The 23,051-nt window shown below is 38.6% G+C and overlaps 1 long non-coding RNA gene across 1 annotated transcript in view; it reads left to right on the top strand.

Annotated features, from left to right (window-relative positions):
* The first annotated feature begins 377 nt into the window (after positions 1-377).
* Positions 378-23,051, top strand: part of LOC129149123 (uncharacterized) — a 62,245-nt gene continuing 39,571 nt past the window's right edge. Inside the window, exons 1-2 of the long non-coding RNA XR_008556088.1 lie at positions 378-411; positions 14,705-14,794. This is a non-coding gene — a long non-coding RNA (uncharacterized LOC129149123). The remainder of the gene's footprint in view (positions 412-14,704; positions 14,795-23,051) is intronic.

Here is a 23,051-nt window from a genome sequence, read left to right as displayed (position 1 = left end):
AGTTGGACTTTGACTATGATAGATGCAGGGATAGCTCTAGAAGATATCAACATAGGTCTGCAAGATTCCAGGGTAGCTCTGAAAGATGTCAGGTTGACTTTAAAAAACATTGGAATAACTTTGAGAGACATCAACTAGACTCCGATTCTAAAAAACATCCAGCAAATTCTGAAAATGAAAAATCTAATGAGTTTGAAAGTGAAAGACACATGATGGAGAGAGAGAGGGAACGGTGTCTGATACAGTTTGAAAACAAGAGACTTCAATTGGATGAAGAGCAAGAAAATTATGGCATGGATTCTGACCGTGAAAAAGAGCATCAGATTACACCGGACAATGAAAGACAGCGCCTTGACTCAGAAAATGAAGCACAAAGGCTTGGTGCTCGCAAAAAGGATAATCGTCCACCTGGTAAGCTAAAATGTGTGTGGGTTTTGAAAGCAGCTTGTTTACAGCTTTATTTTTTTTCTTTATTGATTAAGGTATTACAACTTTAATTAGTAATGCGATGACACTTCCACAATGGCATTAGCATTAATAGATTTGGGCCTGAGATAATTTTATCAGAAATTTAGAGAAAAGGCATCTTAGTCTCATTTCCAATTCACTTTTAAAAATTAAGCAAGTCATCTCTCTTTAGCTATCTGTTTTATCATCCTATCTAATAAAAGAGTAATGTGAAAATTGACCGTCACTCCAACACACAAGATGGCTGCCCCCATGTGGACACAAGATGGCTGCCACAAGATGGCCAGCAGGGGAGGGCAGTTGGGAGGGACCAGGCCTGCAAGGGCGGGCAGTTGGGGGTGATCAAGCCTGCAGGGGAGGGCAGTTAGGAGTGACCAGGACGGCAGAGGAGGGAAGTTTGGGTGACTGGGCCTGCAGGGAAGGGCAGTTGAGGGCGACTCAGGCCTGCCAGGGAGAGCAGTTGGGGGGGACCAGGCCTGCAGGGGAGGGCAGTTAGGAGTGACCAGGACTGCAGGGGAGGGCAGTTAGGGGCAAACAGGCTGTCAGGGGAGCAATTAGGCATCAATCAGGCGGGCAGGGAGTGGTTAGGGGGTGATCAGGCTGGCAGACAGAAGTGGTTAGGGGCAATCAGGAAGGCAGGCAGGCGAGCATTTGGGAGCCAGCAGTCCTGGATTGGGCCTAAACGGGCAGTCGGACATCCCTTGAGGGGTCCCAGATTGGAGAGGGTGCAGGCTGAGCTGAGGGACAACCCCCCCCACCCCCAATGCATGAATTTCGTGCACCGGGCCTCTAGTCTTAATATAAAAGAAGTAAAATTAAAGAAGTATTAACAAAGGTGCTTATTCTGGCCTAGGAAACAGCATGTTGAATTTATCTCCCATCATTCTGGAATGGGCGAATAAAGATTGTTCACAAAATTGTCTCATTTTTGGTTACTGTGAAAAGAAGTATCCAAGCTTAACTATATAAACATTTAACTTATCTTGTTTCACTCCAACTTATTATAAAAGCTTCATAATTTTAAACAAATAGTTGGCATTTACTTTGTTAATGGTATTTACTTTATCACACTAAATCATATAATTCTCCATTTCCTCAGCCCTTTCATTAAGGTATGCTTACTATGATAAAGGAACTATTTTTATCTCAGATAGTGTTTTTCTACATATTAGTTATTTCCCACAAAGCATTTTAGCTGCAACTCAAAATACAAAAATAAAATTAAGAACTCATCCCTCAAACATTGGTTAAGACACCTTCCCTTTGAAATTATAACAAGAAGTTACATGCCTCAATAAGCTCCAGTGAGTTTTTAGAAACAGAATATTTGAAATAATATATATTTAATGTGTTATCAGTATTCTTTTATTTCAATATGCTACTTCTGCACAAGTCTTAAGAATTTGTTCTATATAATACTGAATTTTCCCTGTCATATGTTTAAAGTAGGGTGGACTTATAAATTTAATAAAAATAAAGTATACTATATATTTTCACATTTACCAGCACAAACTGTTATCCCCAAGCCATTATTAATTCACTTGGAGCAACTGTGTGTGTGTGTTGTTTTTTTAATTAGTGGAAAATATTCAACTGATTTTTTTTATATTTCCTGAGAAAAACCGTCTAATTTCTAATTAGAAATGTAATTCTATTGGAAAGCATCAAGTAGTGAAATTAATTTCTGATATCCTCTTATAAAGCAGCATATTGGTGGGGTAGTGATAAAGGTTTGTTACCTTATATGAAGAGGGGAAAAACCTTAAAACAATGTTATCACTGCATTTGAACTTACCAACACAAAATTAATTCTCCCTTAATTCAATATCATTCTGTTATAATAATATTAGCAATCCTGTAAGAGTTGCATTAATTGGAACAGAGATTCACATTCTCATCTAGCTTCAGTTTTTAATACTTTCAAACACCATATGATAAATTTCCAGTGAAAGAGCATAACTAACTTCGCAGGGACTCAACTGCGTTGTTATTGATGTGCTTTGTAAAATTTTGTCAGATGCTTACTAGATGCTCCGCATATCTATAATAATAAAAGGGTAATATGCTAATTAGACTGGCATTCCTTCTAGACGTCATTCTGGACTTCCAGACCAAGCCAGGGCCAGAGAGAAGCCAGCCCAGGTCCAGGGTGCCTGCGGGTGGACAGAGGGAAGCCAGCCCGGGTCCTGGGTGCCAGTGGGAGGTTGGTGCCGGCAGCTGGGGGAAGGATGGCCTACTCTTGCATGACTTTCGTGCATCGAGCCTCTAGTATTATAATAAATACATAAAAGCACCATATCTTAAATATATGTAGCACCTTTCGAAGTCCATTAATGTAAAAATAATAATAGCATCTGATATCTATTGAGTGTCAAGTACTATACTACACAAGTTACATGCATTATTACATCTAAGCCCATTCACTACTGTTATCCTCCTGTACCATTCTAAGCATTTTACATACACTAATTTGTTATTATCAATACAATAGTAGTAATTAATTAATACTAATTTACAGTCATATATATATACATACACATATATTATGAATTAATTAAAACCTCACAACAAACCTAGGAGATAGGCACTATTATCATTTCTGTTTTACCAATGAATAAGTTGAGGCAAAGTAAGTTATAAAATTAACCAAGGTAACACAATAAATGAGAGTCAGGATGTGACCCTGTGTTCCAAAATCTGTGCTGTTAAACATGAAGACATACTATCTTTCAGCTCTAGACATATGTACTATCCCAATTTTACAGTGAGGATAATGAAGCCAAAATGTTCATGTAACTTGTCCTGGAATTTGACCCTAGGTTTATCTGACTCCAGATCCTGAGTTATTAATCAAGTTTAATTGTGTTACTTATATTTAACCCCCTGTTTAATCTCATGATTTTCTAATTTAGAAAGAGCTACTATACTATAGCATTACTGTACCTGCTGCAAAAATGAGAAAACTGAGGCTCAAGAAGACTACTTCACTAAATGTCACATACATAATTATCGGCATAGAAACCCCTAGCCTAGTGTTATCTCAGCTACATCTGTGACTTCATGAAGTTTATAATCTAATTGAAAATATAATATTATTCCACATGAAACTAGTTGATGAAGTATATTTTCTCTGGGTCTTGTTTTTATAAAAAGTGTTGACATATTTTAAATATTTGCAATTGGACTGTAATAATCTAATTTGTGATTTATTAAAACATTCATTGATATATGACCAAGCACAGGTGGGATGCCTTTACAAGCATAAAACCAAAATTTTGCTGAATGCTTTCAGCCATCTTTATCTGTCATACATTGAAAATATAAATTGATAGGCTAACTATGATTTTTTAAATCTTAGAAATAAAACTGAAGGCTGTGGGTATAAAAAATATGTTGTTTGTGCTCCTTATCTCATGTTCATTCCCAAATGAACAATACATTCCTCTTAAAGTCAGCTTACACAGTGTCTGTCACTTCTCTGTGTCATCTTATAGTAAAGAGATATGAGGAAAAGCGGCTTTGTTGCATCTCTTTGGTCCTGTGACTATGGACCCTGAATAGTAATAGCCCTTAGCCTAGCCAGTGTGGCTCAGTGGTTGAACATTGACCCATGAACCAGGAGGTCAAGGTTCAATTCCTGGTCAGGGCACATGCCCTGGTTGCCAGCTTGATCCCCAGAGGGGGACATGCAGGAGGCAGCCTATAAATTATTCTCCATCATCATTGATGTTTCTCTCTCTCCCTCTCCCTTCTCTATCTGAAATCAATAAAAAACTTTAAAAATATTTTTTTCTCTTAAATAAATGAACAATTGCTCATTTTTATTTTATCTTTTCTTTACAAAAATTTTCCCTGAAAACAGTCCAGAGCTCATTGATAACATTAACTCATTTTCTCAATTTCTACCCTTACAAGTCATAATGGTGTTTAGAATTTCTTGCATTTTAAATATTTATACCATGTACTGTCTTTTTGGAATCCTTGAATTGCAATCTCCATTCTGTCTGACATGAACACGTAACTATATATTCTCAGCCCCATACTTCACCATAGCTTACTATTAGCCATTTTTTTTAATTTTTAAGAAATTGTGATAAAATATACATAACATAAAATTTACTATCTTAACTATTTTTATTGTACAGTTTGGTAGTGTTAAGTACATTCACATTGTTGTGCAACCAGTCTCCAGAAGTTTTTTTTTTAATCTTGCAAACTAAAAATCTATAACCATTAAACAATAACTCTCCATTTCTCCTTCCCCCATTCCCTGTCAACCACTGTTTTACTTTCTGTCTTTATGATTTAGACTACTTTAAATAGCTCATATATGTATCTCAGATAAAGTGTTTTCTTTTTGTGCTTGGATTTTTTTTATTAGTATAACATCCTTGAGGTTTATCCATGTTGCTATATGTGTGTAAGAATTTTCTTCTTTTTAAGGCTAAATAATATTTTATTGTATGGATATACCACACTTTGTTTATCCATTTATACATCATAAACATTTGGGTAGCTTCCAACTTTTAGCTATTATTAATAAAACTGCTATGGATAAGATTGTACACATATCTTTTTGAGATTCTGTTTTCAATTATTTTGTAAGTACAATTGTTGAATCATATGGTAATGTATTTTTAATTTTTTAAGATATTACCATACTGTTTTTATAATGGCTGTACCATTTTATATTCCCACCTATTGTGTACAAGCATTCCAATTTCTCCACATCTTCACCAAAGCTTATTTTTTTTGTGTGTGTGTTTGTTTGTTTTAATTTCTTTATTGATTAAGGTATCACATATTTGTCCCCATTCCCCCATTCCCATCCTACAACCTTCCCCACACATGCCCCCACGCCCCTTTTGTCCTTAACGGCTGGTTAGGCTCATATGCTTGCACACAAGTCCTTTGGTTGATCTCTCCCCTTTACCCCCACCCTTCCTTACCCTCCCTGTGAGGCACGACAGTGTGATCCATGCCTCCTTGTTTCTGGGTCTGTTCTTGTTCATCAGTCTATGTTGTTCATTATTTCCCCTAGAGGAGTGAGATCATGTGCTATTGGAAATACACTTATAAGAACCGAAAATGAGAGAAGCAATAATGGTTATGCTGACAGGCAAATGAATCAGTCTGTAGTGAGTTTCTTTCTGGGCCAACAGTTCTTTTGAGATCCAATTTCAATGTCCAACAGTTCCTTATGTGTACATGTCATCACTGACATTACAGTTCTGGATGCTGGACAAATGGTAGTAATGCAGGTCCGACTCTCTCTGGTTTGGTCCTGGGCAATCTGCAGTGATGCACAGCTGCTAACTGCTAGTATGGGAAGGCCACATCAGCGTCTTCCGTCTCTGGACTGCTTCTCTTCTGTCTTCATGGCTGGAGTAGTCCTGTCGATTCCTCTCTGTTGCTGGAATCCACATGGTCTCAGAGTTTTCTGAAAATATACAAACATATTCTCGACCAAAAGTTAATAAAGGAATATTTTCTATAAATTTGAGTTGGGATCCTATTTCATTTTTTGCCCAAATTATTTTCCTCTGGCTTGTTTTGACACCTTGTGTGTTTTTCATGGGTGTCTTGCTTTTAGCCTTACAATTAATTTTCTAAAGTATTAATTTTCTAGATGTAATTTACTTACAGGATATTTTTCCTTACATGATATTCCTCTACTATCCCCTCCTTTTTTGATTTAAATGTTAGGAGGCTTTTGAAAATTTTATAATGTAGTCTTGATGGTTTTTAAATTTTAATTTTTTGCACTATAATGTTACTGTTTTAGGTTCATTACATGATGCACAATTTTATCATGAGATGAAGTACCAATAAAAATTTTAGTTAACACTTTAGGAACACCTTTTTGTCCAGTACAATTAATTTTTCTGGAATATTCGCTTGTTTCAACTAGCCAATTTAAATTTGCCTGAAAACTTGACTACTATTTTACTGTCAAATTTATTACTCTAACAACAATCTTATTTTACCCTTTAAATATTGGTGGAAGGGATTATTTGCCTTCTTGAGTAGGTCCTGAGCATTCCTGGTGGTAGGCTGGATTTAGAAATCGTAAACCCACTTTCCCACACCATGGGTACAAGACAACTCAAACAATTCTTGTTGGAGTGAGAGGGCAGCTGCTGTCGGCCAAGTCTCTGTCGGTCACCTGGGTCCTGATCTGAGCTGGGCATGGGAAGCATGAAGCAGCCATGGGGGCAGGAGACCTCCCTCAGAAGGGGCTAGGGTTCAGGCCCCTGCAATGTTGAGGGGGTGAGGGTCTGTGCCCCACCTCTGTTGATCCCCAAATTCTCTCCTGATGGACCCTCTGTGACTGTGCCTGTCTTAGGTTGTTCCTTCCTTGAGGAATCTTACCGGCTCTGGCTAACCAGCCATCCTCTGGGGCCAAGCAGGGTGATGTGAGGTTCAGTTTTGTCTCCTTGGTAGCCTATGGCCCCGTGGCCTCCATGCCCAGCACCTGCCTTTGGATCCCCTCACCTGCTGGCGGGCCCAGCACTGATCACATATCTTGGGGAACCCGGGTTTCTTCCCCAGGGACGGCTCAGTTCGCCCCACTGGGTGAGAGACAGATCAATGGCACCAGTAATCACAAGACTTCAACCTCGACATGAACAGAGAGCTCATGCAACAGCTGTGAGCAATTGAATTGTGAGAAGAGGGTCTCTCTTGGCCTAAAGGGTAATAGGGACCAATATAGAATGCTCAGGTGCCTTCCCAGGAGGCCCTCTACACAATGAGAAAGATTAAATCCTTACATGTCCTTTTTAAATTGCTGCCAGACATTCAAAGAATTAGTTTGTACATTTGCTTGGGATAATTGTATATTATTCTGTTGTAATTCTAAAGTATCAAGAGATGTGCTAAGTTTGTCTCCAAGCACCAAACAGATGACTTTTTTTTTATTATTCCCAAGGGTGCGAGGAACTATTATAAGTACTGGGGGTGATCCAAATCTGGGAATAAAATTTAATGATAGTGTAGAATAATATCATGTAAGGATATTCTTTGTTCTAGTCCATGGCAATTCCCTTTCAAACTGGTTGTCCATTTCTTTTTATATAGACAAGGTCTTAGTTACATTTTCTGCACCTCTACCGGGGGCACGTAGTGATAGTAGTGACACTCTTTCTTTGGTGTCCACACAAGACAGAAACCTCTCTTTAATTGTACACACAAAGGGGCATTGTTTTCATTTCGTGTCATACAAAAGGGAAGCTGAGTGGAGACCCCTGTGTATTTATACTTTCTTGCCCCACCCATGGACCTCCTGGATGACCAAGGTGATTGGTATTATTGGTAACTACATTAGTCAGGGGATCAGCCCACGTAAGGGGTCTTACTCATGAAGGGTCAGGAGCATAAGACCAAAATACTTACCCTCTTGTCCCAGGTAAAATTACCGTACATCTGATGATTGCTAGCGTGGCTAGAAAGGCGTTCTCAGGCATTCTTGGGTTTCTGGTTATCTCACAATTTCTTCCCTGAGGTTTGACATTCTGATTGATGTTTCTCTGTTTCTGGATCTATTTTTCCCCCCATCAATTTATGTTGTTCATTATATTACACAAATGAGTAAGATCATGTGATATTTATCTTTCTCTGCCTGGCTTATTTCACTAAGCATAATGTTCTCAATCTCCATCCATATTGTTGCAAATGGTAAGTGCTCCTTTTTTACCGCAGCATAGTATTCCATTGTGTAGATGGACCACAGTTTTTTAATCCACTCATCTGCTGATGGGCACTTAGGCTGTTTCCAAATCTTAGCTATGGTGAATTGTGCTGCTATGAACTTAGGGTTGCATATATCCTTTCTGATTGATGTTTCCAGTTTCTTGGAATATATTCCTAGAAGTGGGATTGCAGGGTCAAATGGGAGTTCCATTTTCAGTTTTTTGAGGAAACTCCATACTGTTCTCCACAGTGGCTGCACCGGTCTGCATTCCCACCAGCAGTGCACGAGGGTTCCTTTTTCTCCACATCCTCGCCAGCACTTTTCATTTGTTGACTTGTTGATAATGGCCATTCTGACAGGTGTGAGATGGTATCGCATTGTTGTTTTGATTTGCATCTCTCTAATGATTAGTGATTTAGAGCAGGTTTTCATATGTCTCTTGGCCTTCCTTTTGTCTTCTTTCGAAAAGTGTCTATTTAGATCAGTTGCCCATTTTTTTGATTGGGTTGCTTATCTTCTTTTTGTTAAGCTGCATGAGTTCCCTGTAAATATTGGAGATTAAACCCTTATCATTGACATCATTGGCAAATATGTTCTCTCATGTAGTGGGCTTTCTTGTTGTTTTATTGATGGTTTCCTTTGCTGTGCAAAAGCTTTTTATTTTGATGTAGTCCCATTTGTTTATTTTCTCTTTAGCTTCCATTGCCCTAGGAGCAGTATCAGCAAAGAAGTTCTTTTGGCATATGTCAGAGATTTTTCTGCCTGTAGATTCCTCTAGTATTTTTATGGTTTCCTGTCTTATGTTTAAATCCTTGATCCATTTTGAGTTTATTTTTGTGTATGGTGTAAGTTGGTGGTCTAGTTTCATTTTTTTGCATGTATCTGTCTAATTTTCCAACACCATTTGTTGAAGAAACTGTCTTGACTCCATTGTATGTTCAGGCCTCCTTTGTCAAATATTAATTGAGCATAGTGATTTGGATCAATTTCTGGGTTCCCTATTCCATTTCATTGATCTATATGTCTGTTCTTGTGCCAATACCAGGCAGTTTGAGAACAGTGGCTTTGTAATACAGCTTGAAATCTGGTATGGAGATCCCACCTACTTTGTTCTTCTTTCTCAGGATTGCTGTGGCTATTCGGGTCTTTTTTTATTCCAGATGAATTTTTGGAGAGTTCGTTCTAGGTCTGTGAAGTATGCCATTGGTATTTTCATGGGAAGTGCGTTGAAATTATAGATTGCTTTGGGTAGTATGGACCTTTTGATGATGTTGATTCTACCAATCCATGAACATGGTATGTTCTTCCATCTGTTTATATCTTCCTCTATCTCTTTTTTCAGTGTTGTGTAGTTTTCCACGTATAGGTCTTTTACCTCCTTAGTTAAGTTTATTCCTAGGTATCTTAATTTTTGTGGTGTGATGGTAAATGGGATTGCTTTTTTAGTCTCTCTGTCTGTAAGTTCACTATTGGTGTATAGAAATGCCATAGATTTCTTAGCATTTATTTTGTATCCTGCTACTCTGCCGAATTCATTTATTAAGTCTAGTAATTTTTTTTATGGAGTCTTTAGGGTTTTCTATGTACAGTATCATGTCATCTGCAAATAAGGACAGTTTTACTTCTTCTTTTCCAATTTGGATGCCATTTATTTCTTCTTCTTGTCTGATTGAAATGGCTAATACTTCCAGTACTATGTCAAACAGGAGTGGTGAGAGTGGGCATCCCTGTCTTGTTCCTGTTCTTAGGGGAAATGTTTTTAGTTTTTGTCCATGGAGTATGATGTTTGCTGTGGGTTTATCATATATAGCTTTTATTATGTTGAGGTATGTTCCTTCTATTCCCAGACTGCTGAGAGTTTTTATCAAGAAAGGATGTTAGATTTTGTCAAATGCTTTTTCTGCATCAATTGATATGACTATATGGTTTTTATCTGTCAATTTGTTTATGTGCTGTATCACGTTTATTGATTTGTGAATATTGTACCATCTTTGCAACCCAGGGATAAATCCTACTTGGTCATGGTGTATGATCTTTCTGATGTATTGCTGGATTCGATTTGCTAGAATTTTGTTGAGGATTTTTGCATCTATGTTCATGAGGGATGTTGGCCTGTAATTCTCTTTCATTGTGTTATCTTTATCTGGTTTTGGTATTAGGGTGATGCTAGCTTCATAGAAGGAGCTTGGAGGTCTTCCTTCTTCTTGAATTTTCTGGAATAGTCTGAGGAGGATAGGTTTTAGCTCTTCCTTTAAGGTTTTATAAAACTTCCCAGTGAAGCCATCTGGCCCCGGACTTTTGTTTGCTGGAAGCTTTTTCATGACTGCTTCAATTTCTTCCATAGTTATAAGCCTATTGAGATTTTTAGTCTCTTTCTGAGTAAGTTTTGGAAGGTTGTGTTTCCTCCAGGTTGTCTAGGTTGTTGGAGTAGAGTTGTTCACAGTATTTTTTTAACAATCCTTTGTATTTCTGTGGGGTCGGTTGTTATTTCACCTCTTTCATTTCTGATTTTGTTTATTTGGGTCCTCTCTCTTTGCTTCTTGGTTAGCCTGGCTAGAGGTTCATCAATCTTGTTTATCCTTTCAAAGAACCAGCTCTTGGTTTGTTGGTCTTGTTTATTGTTTTTTTGGTCTCTATGTCGTTCATTTCTGCTCTGATCTTTATTATTTCCTTTCTTCCGCTCACTGTGGGCTTTTCTTGTTGCTCCCTTTCTATTTTTTTTTTATTGATTTTTTACAGAGAGGAAGGTAGAGGGATAGAGAGCTAGAAACATCGATGAGAGAAACATCGATCAGCTGCCTCCTGCACACCCCCCACTGGGGACGTGCCCGCAACCAAGGTACATGCCCTTGACCGGAATCGAACCTGGGACCTTTCAGTCCGCAGGCCGACGCTCTATCCACTGAGCCAAACCGGTTTCGGCTGTTGCTCCCTTTCTAATTCTTTGAGTTGTTGAGTTAGATGATCTATTACCATTTCTTCTTGTTTTTTGAGGTAGGCCTGTAGAGCTATACATTTGCCTCTCAGGACTGCTTTCATTGTATCCCATAGGATTTGCAATGTTGTGTTTTTATTGTCATTAGTCTCCAGGATGTTTTTAATTTCTTCTTTGATCTCATTGATAACCCAATCATTGTTTAGTAGCATGCTATTCAGTTTCCAAGTGTTTGAATTTTTTGGAATGTTTTTATTGTAATTTATTTATAATATTATGCCATTGTGGTCTGAGAAAATGCTTGATATGATTTCAATCTTTTTGAATTTGGGGAGACTTTGCTTGTGACCCAATATGTGGTCTATTTTTTAGAATGTCCCATGTGCACTTGAGAAGAACGTATATTCCATGGCTTTGGGGTGAAATACTCTGAAGATGTCAATTAGGTCCATCTGATCTAGTGTGTCATTTAGAATTGCTGTTTCTTTGCTGATTTTTTGTCCAGAGTATTTATCCATTCATGTCAGTGGTTTATTAAAGTCTCCTACTATGATTGTATTGATGTCAATCTCTCCCTTGATATCTTCCAGCAGATTTTTTTATGTATTTGGGCGCTCCTGTGTTGGGTGCATATAGGTTTACCAGAGTTATATCTTCTTGCTGGATTGCTCCCTTTAGTATTATGTAGTGGCCTTCCTTACCTCTTATTATAGCCTTTACTTTGAGGTCTATTTTATCTGATATAAATATCGCAACCCCAGCTTTTTTCTCATTTCCATTTGCCTGAAAAATGTTTTTCCATCCCTTCACTCTCAGTCTGTGTGAGTCTTTTGCTCTAAGGTGGGTCTCCTGTAGGCAGCAAATATATGGGTCATGTTTTCTTATCCATTCAGCTACCCTATGTCTTTTGATTGGGGCATTTAATCCATTTACGTTTACTGTTATTATTGATAAGTACCTGTTTGTTGACATATTTTTCCTTAGTGTTTGTGTTTCTTCTTGCCTTTCTCTTCTTTTTATAGTAGCCCCTTTAGCATTTCTTGCATTGCTGGCTTGGTAGTGATGAACTCTCTTAGCCCTTTTTTGTCTGTGAAGCTTCTGATTCCACCTTCAATTTTGAATGATAGCCTTGCTGGGTATAGTATTCTTGGATTTAGTCCCTTGTTTTGCATCACTTTGTATATTTCATTCCATTCCTTTCTGGCCTGGTGTGTTTCTGTTGAGAAATCAGTTGATATTCTGATAGGAGATCCCTTGTAGGTAACATTCTGTTTCTCTCTGGCAGCCTTTAAGATTCTTGCTTTGTCGTTGGTGTTTGTCAATTTAATTATGATGTGTCTTGGTGTCGGTCTTTTGGGGTTCAACTTGTTTGGGACTCTGTGTACTTCTTGGATTTGGATATTTTTTTTTCATTCCAATATCAGGGAAGTTTTTTGTCATTATTTCTTCTAACAGGTTTTCTATTCCTTGCTTCTCTTCCTCTCCTTCTTTTATCCCTATTATTCAAAGGTTGTTTTGTTTTGTGTTGTCCAGAAGCTCCCTTAGGCTCTCCTCTTGCTTTTTAAGTCTTCTCTCCAGTTGCTGCTGTGTTTGTGTGTTTTTTCCTACCTTGTCTTCTAATTCGCTGATGCGGTCCTCAGCCTCTTCTACTCTGCTCATTAAGTCTTCCATTGTGTTCTTTATTGCAGCTATGTCGTTCTTCATCTCCTCTTGGTTTCTTTTCATGTTGGTGACATTTTCATTCAGCTCCTTATAATTCTCATTGAGTTGTGTGTATTTGTCATCCATCCGTTTAAACATCCTTATAACGAATACTCTGAATTCTTTTTCTGTTAAGCTGCTTGCCTCAAGTTCATTTAACTCCCTTTCTGGTGATTCCTCTTTTTCCTCCCTTTGGGAATTTCCTTTTTTTCTCCCCATGTTTTCCTGTAATGTCTTAATTGTAGATCCACTTGCTTTGCTACCCAGGTTCTTTTGGGGATGGTGCTACTGGTGTAATCTCTCAGTTCTCCTGGGCTTGGTAATCTAGTGTAGCTCCCTACTTGAGCTACGTGGGTTCTCTTGATGTAGGCCTGCAAGCTTGAGAGGCACAACTGTGGTGTCTAAAAGTCAGCAGCTATGGAGTGGAGTGTCCCAGTTTTTGCTGTCTTGCACCCTTAGTTGAAATTGCGTGTGTCCAGTGGGGACTCACAGTGGCACCCAGGAACCGTCTGTTGGGAGAGCTCCCAGTGGCTCCCACTAGCACCCTGTGTGTAGATGGGCTCAGGGTGCCTGCCTGTTGTAAATTCGCTATTGTGGAGGTGTGTTTGCAGGCGCAGAGCTCTGATGCACTCTGAGGGGCCCTGGCACTGAAGTTAAGCAGCTAGGGTGTATGTGGGAAGTTATTCAAGATAAAGGAGTTCAGAGTTTCTGCTGTGGGACAGCGCATCCTTGGCTGTACAGAATCACAGCCAGCAGGGGCTCAAAGCAGCTCCCCAGAGGACCCTGTGGATATATGGCCTCAGGGTGCCTTCCCTTGCTGTGGCCATGAGTTTCCCTGCCCTTGAGTGTACGCATACTGGTGGCGCGCCCGCTGGCGCAAATCTCTGACACCCTCTAAGGGACCCTGTCACTGAAGTTGCACCGCAGGGGTGTCCGTGGGCAGTTATTTAGGAAGAGGCAGTTCAGAGATTCTACTGTAGGGCCTTGCACCCTTGACTGTGCAGAATCACCCCCTCAGGGGCTCTCAGTGGTTCCCAAGCACTGCCTGGGTAGTGGAGTGCCTGGGTGCCTATGGGCTGGGGACTTGGCGAATCCTGAGTTCCGGCGCTGGGGAGGGAGAGGTTGTATTTACTGCTTTCAGAGGCGCACTTTTGGAGGTGGAGGTCTCAGGGTTTGTGTGTCTGCAGCTGGGGTGGCAGGTCTTCTACCAGAGTGGCTGTAGTGACCAGGTTTGCTTCTGAGACCAGACTGGGTGGTGGTAAGGTTAGGATTCTAGTCTCTAGCAGTTCCTTTCTTAAAGATGGCGGCGTCTCTGTCTCACTGTTGTCTTCTCCGGAGTGTTTGCAGTGGCCGCGGGGTTTTACCAACCAAGACTGCCTGGATTGGAAGCCCCCTGGAAGAACTGCAGGGTCTCACTGTCCCTATTTCACTCACACACACACCCACACATGTACACACACACACACCTCTATCACTCCTTCACTCGATCACACACTCACCCTCCCTACCTTCCTGCCGGTCGCCATCTTCTTGGATGTCTGTGTGTGTTTTTGAGAGAGGTCACCCTAATGGGTACTTGCAGCTAATTTTATACCAAATATTTTATTTATTAGGACAAAAACTAACTGGAAAAAATTTTAGAAAGAGTTAACTGAACATCTGCTGAATTCTTATATGGGAGAAATATATTACCAGTATATAGTGAAATATTTTTAACTTAGTTTTCAATATTGCTTTAATAAACTTCATGAAAATTAGGAAGAGGACCACCTTTGACTAATAGATATATTTGAAAGAAATAGTATCAGAAATATTTTCCACTGCAGAATAATATAACATAAATTTTAGCTTTCACCAGTTATTTAATTAGGAATTGGAAAATAATTATCTATTTAATATGTTTATAGATTTTTGGAGGCCTATTTTCCTGTCACCTTCATTTGGCCCAGCAAAGAAAACTGAAGAAAAACACTCTATGCAACAAACTGGTAACAAAGGTGAGTATATCGAATAGAAATTACCTATAATTTTATATGTTCACTATCAACATTTTTTAAAAATTTATTTTTTAATAATTTTTAAAATTACAGTTGATAAACAATATTATGTTAATTACAGGAGTACAACCCAGTGGTAGACTTTATACAACTTACAAAGTAATCACTCTGATCAATCTAGTACCCACCTGACACTATACATAGTTATTAAAATATTATTGACTATATTCCTTATGCTGTACTTTACATCCCCATGTCTATTCTGTAAATACCAGTTAATCCCCTCATCTTTTTAACCCATCCCCCAAAAACCACCTCCCATCTGACAGCCATCAAAATGATCGCTGTATCTATGAGTCTGTTTCTTTTCTGTTTGTTCATTTATTTTATTCTTTAGATTCTACATATAAGTGAAATCATATGGCATTTGTGTTTGCCTTATTTAAGCCAGGACATGTGGTAACAGAGATACTCCAGATAAAATTCAGTTACAATGATTCTCTAGAGGGATTTACTGAAATCAACATACAGTAGTACTCATGACTATGATTTACTATAGCAAAAAGATTAAAAATGCAATAAAATCAATAAAGGAAAAGGGGTACATTAAGTGAAGTCTAGTAGAACTATGTGCAAGATTCAAAAAATCTTTTCTTAGGATAATCACACCAGACTTATTCAATTCATCCACCAAGTTATAATAACACAGATGAAGTTGTCTGCCAGGGAATCTCATGAGATTCTCAATGCCAGTGTGTTCTTTTTTAAAGAGCTTTTTAAAGATATAATTCACCAATTAAACCAGAAAATTTGATAGTTTTAGGTATATTCACAGATATGTACAGCCATTACAACAGTCCATTTTGGACCGTATTTGTCACCATAAAAGGTAAGCCATACCCTTTGGTTTGGCTTCACCCACCTATGCTTCCCATTACCCCCATAAGAAAACACCAATTTACTTTCTATCTCTAAAGATTTCTCTCTACTGGACATTTCATATGAATGGAATCATATACTACATGGCCTTTTGTGACTGCATTCATTCAATTGGTATAATGTTTGCAATGTTAATCCATATTATAGCGTGTATCAATACTTCATTTTTTATAACCAAAAATATGTCATTGTATATATGTTTTACATTTTGTTAATATATTTGTCAGTTGATGGACATATGATTTCATTACACATTGTAGTTATCCTCTCTAATAAAATGGTAATATGCAAATTAACCATCACTCCATTACATAAGCTACGCCCACCAGCCAATCAGGGTGAGTATGCAAATTAACCCCATCCAAGATGGCTACAGCCACAGAGAGCAAGGTTTCCCAGGTAACAGAGCAAGCCAAGCTTTCCATAGCCGTTGCAGGCCTAAGCCTCCACTCAAGCTACAAAGTTTCAATTATAGAAGGTAAACAAATTCAAACAAATGGCAGCAGAATGGAGGTTGAGAGAGCAGGCCAGTGTTGCCGGCAGCAAAAGGGGAAGCAAAGCTTTCCACACACCCTGGCTGGGCTCACCCACTTAAGGCAACAAAGTTTCAATTGTAGAAGGTGAACTAACTGCCACAGAAATGGCTGCCACCCCGGAGGGAGCAGCAGGCTTGGCTCCGCTCTAGGCTACAAAGTTTGAATTGTAGAAGGAAAATAAATTCCAGATACCAGGGCCACCACTTGGGTCGCCAGGGGGCGTGGCCGGCCTGCAAACCACCACAGGCCCCTCGCTCAGGCCGCCCCACGCCCCAAGGGAACCCCACCCTGATCAGGGACACCCTTTCAGGGCAAACCAGCTGGCCCCCACCCATGCACCAGGCCTCTATCCTATCTAATAAAAGAGTAATATACAGATTGATCATCACTGCAACACACAATATAGCTGCCCCCATGTGGTCAAAGATCCTGCCCCCATGTGGACACAAGATGGCCACTATAAGATGGCCAGCAGGAGAGGGCAGTTGGGAGGCACCCGGCCTGCAAGGGAGGGCAGTTGAGAGGGACCAGGCTTGCAAGTGAGGGCAGTTGGAGGTGATCAACCCTGCAGGAGAGGGCAGTTAGTGGTGACCAGGCTGGCAGAGGAGGGAAGTTGGGGGCAAACAGGCTGGCAGGGGAGCAGTTAAGCATCAACCAGGCTGGCAGCGGAGTGGTTAGGGGGTGATCAGTCTGGCAGGCAGAAGTGGTTAGGGGCAATCAGGAAGGCAGGCAGGCAAGCAGTTGGGAGCTAGCAGTCCTGGATTGTGAGAGGGATGTCCGACTGCCCTTTTAGGCCCGATCCTGGTGTGATAGGGCCTAAAAGGGCAGTCGGACATCCCTCCAGGAGTCCCAGATTGGAGAGGGTACAGGCTGGGCTGAGGGACAACCCCCCGCCGTGCACGAATTTTGTGCACCGGGCTTCTAGTTATGAATAATGTTGCTAAGAACATTTGTGTACATAAACATATGTTTTTATTTCTCTTGGCTGTATACCTGGGAGTAGAATTGCTGGGTCATATGGTTACTCCATGTTTAATAGCTTGCAAAACTGCCAAACTGCTTTCCAAAGTGATTGCACAATTTTACATTTCCATCAACGGTGTATGAAAATTCGTATTTCTCTACATTATCTTCAACACTTGTCATTATCTTACTTTTCAATTCAGCCATCCTAGTGGATGTGAAATGCGATTTCATTGATGATTTTTATATTCCTCTGATGATTAATGATGTTGAGCATTTTTGTGCTCTTCGATTATCATATATTTTCTTCTGATAAATGTTTATTTTTCATTTTTTATTAAATTTATTGAGGTTAGCATTGGTCAACATGAACATATAGTTTCAGGTATGGGTTTCTACATTACACGATCTATATTGCACTGTGTTCCCACCACCTAAAGTCAAATCTTCTCCCGTCACCATATATTAGGACCCCATTAACCCCTTACCCCCTTCCCTCTGGCAACACTGCTGTTTGTAATCAAAAGTTTGTTATATATATCCTACATATGAGTTAAATCATATGGTTCTTATTTTTTTCTTACTACTTTATGTCACTTAGCATAATATCCTCAAGGTCCATCCATATTGTTACAAATGGCAGCATTTCATCATTTTTAATGGCTGACTTGTATTCCATGTGTATATGTATCACATCATTTTTGTTTTTGTTGTTAATCCTCACCCGAGGATATTTTTCAACTGATTTTTAGGGAGAGTGGAAGAGAGAGGGAAAGACAGAGAGAAGCATTGATGTGAGAGAAATACATCAATTGGTTTTCTCCTGCACGAGCCCGGCCCAGGCCCAGCCTGGGGAGAATTCTACAACCAAGGTACTTGCCCTTGACCAGAATCAAACCCGGGACCCTGTGGTCTGGAGGCTGATGCTCTATCCACTAAGCCAAACTGGCTAGGGCTGTATCACATCTTCTTTATCCTTTCCTCTACCACAGGACACTTTGGTTTTTCCCATATCTTGGACATCATGAATAATGCTGCAATTAAGATAGTGTTGTATATGTTTTTACGAATACATGATTTTGAGCTTTTCATGTATATACCCAGGAGAGGGATTTCTGGGTTGTATCGTAATTCCGCTCTTAATTTTTTAGGAATTGCCAAACAACTTTCTGTAGTGGTTGTACCAATCTACATTCCTACCACCAATGAATGAGGGTTCCCTTTTTTCCACAATCTGTCCAACATTTGTTATTGCTTGTCCTGTTGATAATGACCATTCTAACAGGTGTAAGGTGGTATTTAATTGTAGTTTTGATTTGCATTTCCGTAATTGCCAATGATGTTGGGTATCTTTTCATACATCTACCGTATTGTCTGTTCATATGTCTTCTTGGGAGAGGTGTAATTTCAGGTCATCTCCCCACTTTTTCATTGGGTTGTTTGCTTGGTGTTGATTTTTATGAGTTCTTTATATATTTTGGAAATTAAACCTTTGAGCTACTGTTTGTAAATATCATCTCCCATCTGGTTGGCTTTTTGTTTTGTTGTCAGTTTATTTTGCTGTGCAGAAGCGTTTTATTTTGCTATAGTCCCATTCATTTATTTTTACCTTTACTTCCCTTGCCTTTGGGGTCAAATTCATAAAATGTTCTCTACAACCAAGGACCACAAATTTGGTATCTATATTTTCTTCTATGTAACTTATTGTTTTGGGTCTTATTTTTACAGCTTTGATCCATTTTGGATTAATTTTTGTACATGGGGACAAACTACAATCCAATTTCCTTCTTTTGCATGTGGCTTTCCAGTTTTCCCAGCACCATTTACTGAAGAGACTATCTGTACTCCATTGTGTGTTCCTGGCTCCTTTGTCAAAAATTATTTGTCCATGTGGCTTTATAGCCGAGCTCTCTATTCTGTTCCTTTGATCTGCATGTCTGTTTCTCTGCCAATACCATGGTGTTTTGATTATCATACCTCTGTAGTATAATTTGAAGTCAGGTACCATGATACCTCAGCTTCATTCATTTTTCTCAGGATTGCTTTGCCTACTTGGGGTCTTTTGTGGTTCCATACAAATCTGATGATTTCTCATTCTATTTCTTTAAAAAATGACATTGGTATTTTGATAAGGATTGCATTAAATCTGTATATTGCTTTGGGGAAAATGGACATTGTAACTATGTTGATTCTTCTAATCCATGAACACAAGATATTTTTCCATTTTGTTGTCTTTTTCAATCTCTTTTAAAAATGCTTTGTAATTTTCAGTATAAAGGTCTTTCATGTTCTTTGTTGCTAAGTTATTCTTAGGTATTGTATTCTTTTGGTTGCAATTGCAAAATAATTTTTTTCATATGTCTTTCTGAAGTTTTGTTGTTAGTATACAGGAAAGCAATGTATTTTTGCACATTGATTTTGTTTCCTGCAACTTGACTGTATTTGCTTATTATTTCTAACTAGAGGCCCAGTGCACAAAATTCGTGCACTCGTGGGGTCCCTCAGCCTGGCCTGTGCCCTCTTTCAGTCCGGGAGCCCTTGGGGGATGTCCGTAAGTCAGATACCCTTACCTCCGTGGAGGTGGGAGAGGTTCCCACCACTGCCACTGAACTTGCCAGCCATAAGCCCAGCTTCTGGCTGAGTGGTGCTCCCCCTATGGGAGAGCACTGACCACCAGGGGGCAGCTCCTGTGTTTAGCCTCTGTCCCCGGTGGTCAGTGTGTATCATAAGTACCAGTGGTTCTGCCGTTTGGTCGATTTGCATATTAGCCTTTTATTATATAGGATAGATTTTTGGTGGTGTCATTAGGGTTTTATATACACCAAATCATGCCATTCACAAACAGTGACAGATTTACTTCTTCCTTCCCTATTTGGATGCCTTTTCTTTCTTTCTCTTGCCTTATTGCTCTGGGTAGGACTTCCAGCATTATGCTGAATAATTGTGGTGAGAGTAGACATCCATGTCTTTTTCCTGATCTTAGGGGGAAATTTTTCAGTTTTTTATCATTCAGTATGATATTAGCTGAGGGTTTATCACATATGGCCTTTATTATGTTGAAGTACTTTCTGTTCATATTTTATTGAGTGTTTTAATAATAAATGGATGGTATATCTCATCAAATGTTTTTATGCATTTATTGATAAGATCATATTATTTTATCCTTTCTTTTGTTAGTGTGGTGTATTATATTGATTTGCATATGTTGAACCACCTTGCACCGCTGGAACGAGGCCCACTTAATTGGGATGTATTATTTTTTGGATGTACTGTTGTATTTGATTTGCAAGTATGTCGTTTAGGACTTTTGCATCTGTATTCATCAGAGATATTGGACTGTAGTTTTTGATTTTTGGGTTATCCTTGCCAGTTTTTGGTTTCAGGATTATATTGGCCTCATAGAATGTGTTAGGAAGTATTGCCTCTTCTTAAAATTTTTGGAACAGTTTAAGAAGAATACGTTTTCAATATTTATGAACATTTGCCGAAACTGGTTTGGCTCAGTGGATAGAGTGTCAGCCTGCGGACTGAAGGGTCCCGGGTTCGATTCCGGTCAAGGGCATGTACCTTGGTTGCGGGCACATCCCCAGTAGGGGGTGTGCAGGAGGCAGCTGATCGATGTTTTTCTCTCATCGATGTTTCTGACTCTCTGTCTCTCTCTCTTCCTCTCTGTAAAAAATCAATAAAATATATTAAATATATATATATATATATATATATATATATATATATAATATATTTTATGAACATTTGGTAGAATTCACTGGTGAAGTCATCTGGCCCTGGACTTTTCTTTTTTGGGAGGTTTTTTTATGTTTTTCATGTTCCTCACTGCTAGTGAGGAATTAGAAAATCTAGTATCTAGATTTTCTAATTCCTCACTATTTAGTCTAGGAAGGTCATATATTTCTAGGAACTTACCTGTTTCTTCTAAGTTATTAAATTTGGTGGCATATAGTCTTTCATAATATTCTAGTATGATGTTTTGTATATCTGTGAAGTCTGTGGTGACTCCTCTCTCATTTCTGATTTTGTTCATATGGTTCTTTCCCCTTTTTTTCCTTAGTTAGTCTAGCCAGGAGGTTGTCAATTTTATTAATATTTCAAAAGAACCAGCTTTTTGTTTTATTAATTTTTTGTATAGTCTTTTTGTTCTCTATTTCATTCAATTCTGCTCTAATTTTTATTATTTCCTTTCTTCTTCTGACTTTGGGTTGCTTTTGTTCTTCTTTTTCTAGCTCTTTAAGATGTGATGTTAGGTTGCTTACTTGAGATTTCTCTTATTTCTTGAGATAGGCCTGAAATGATATAAACTTCCCTCTTATTACTGAGTTTGATATGTTGTATTGTCATTCTCATTTGTCTCTATATATTTATCTCATCTTTTATTTCATCCTTGACCATGTCATTTTTTAGTAGTATGGTATTTAATTTCCTTCTAATTTTAAGGCATTGTGGTTGGAGAAAATCCTTGGCATAATTCCAGTATTCTTGAATTTGTTGATACTAGTTTTGTGACCCAACATATGTTTTATCCTTGAGAATGTTCCATGTACACTGGTGAAGAATGTATAATTGGATGTTCTGGGATAAAAGGTTCTGTAAATGTCAATTATGTCCATTTGGTCTTGTGTTTCATTTTAGGCCTATATTTCTTTATCGATTTTCTGTTAGTTGATCTGTCTAGAGCTATCAATGGAGTATTGAGGTCCCCAACTATGATTGTGTTTTGATATGTTACTCTCTTTAGTTCTGTGAGTATTTGTTTTATATATTTCTGTGCTTCCTGGTTGGGTCCATATATATCAGGAAATGTTATGTTTTCTTGATGTAGTATCCCTTTTATCATTATAAAGTGTCCATTTTTGTCTCTTGTTATATTTGTTATCTTGAAATCCACTTTATCTGATATAAGTATGGCTACACCTGCTTTTCTGTGAATGATATTTCCTTAGAGAATCATTTTCCACCCTTTTACTTTGAATCTACCTTTGTCTTTGTAGCTCAGATGTGTCTCTTATAGGCCGCATATTGTTGGGTTTTGATTTTCAACCTACTCTGCTACTCTGTGATGCTTTATTGGTGAATTCAGACCATTTATATTAGGATAATTATTGATGTACAAGGATTTCCTTAGCAATTTTATCTTTTGTTTACTAGTAGCTCTGTGCCTCCATTGGTTCTTTTCCTTTGTGCTTCTGTCTGTTGTTTTTGTTTTATGGTATTCGATATTTCTTTCCTGTTTCCTCTTTTTTTAAGTTATGTGTCCTGGTTTGGGGATTTTAGTTTTATAGAAAGTAAAGTTGCATATATATATATAGTAGGTATTTTTTCCTTTGGAGTGCATCTGATCTTCATCATCCTATGCCAGTTCAGACCTTTCCCTCCTCCTGCTTTATGTTTTTTGTTGTCACAAATCATCCCTTTTATGCTGTAAGTTTTTTGGTGATCTTACTCTTAGTGCTGTATCCTTATTGTTCTTTGTTTTAGGTAGAATAACCTCCTTGAGTATTTTCTGAATGGAGGTTTTCTGGTGATAAAATCCCTCAGCCTTTTTATGTCAGGGAATGTCTTTATCTTTCCTTCATATTTAAAAGATAATTTTGCTGGATATATTATTCTTGGCTGGTAATTTCTCTCTTTCAGATGTTTGAATATTTGGTTCCACTCTCTTCTGGCTTGTAGAATTTTTGCCAGAAGTTGGACAAAATTCTGATAGGTTTTCCTTTATAGGTCACTTCCTTCTTTTCCCTGGCTGCTTTGAGAATTTTTTATTTGTCATTAATTTTTGACAGCTTTAAAACTAAGTGCCTTGGAGA

The sequence above is a fragment of the Eptesicus fuscus genome, chromosome 1 (genome assembly GCF_027574615.1).
Source record: "Eptesicus fuscus isolate TK198812 chromosome 1, DD_ASM_mEF_20220401, whole genome shotgun sequence".
Classification (NCBI taxonomy): domain Eukaryota; kingdom Metazoa; phylum Chordata; class Mammalia; order Chiroptera; family Vespertilionidae; genus Eptesicus; species Eptesicus fuscus.
This window is presented reverse-complemented; position numbering and strand designations above follow the sequence as displayed.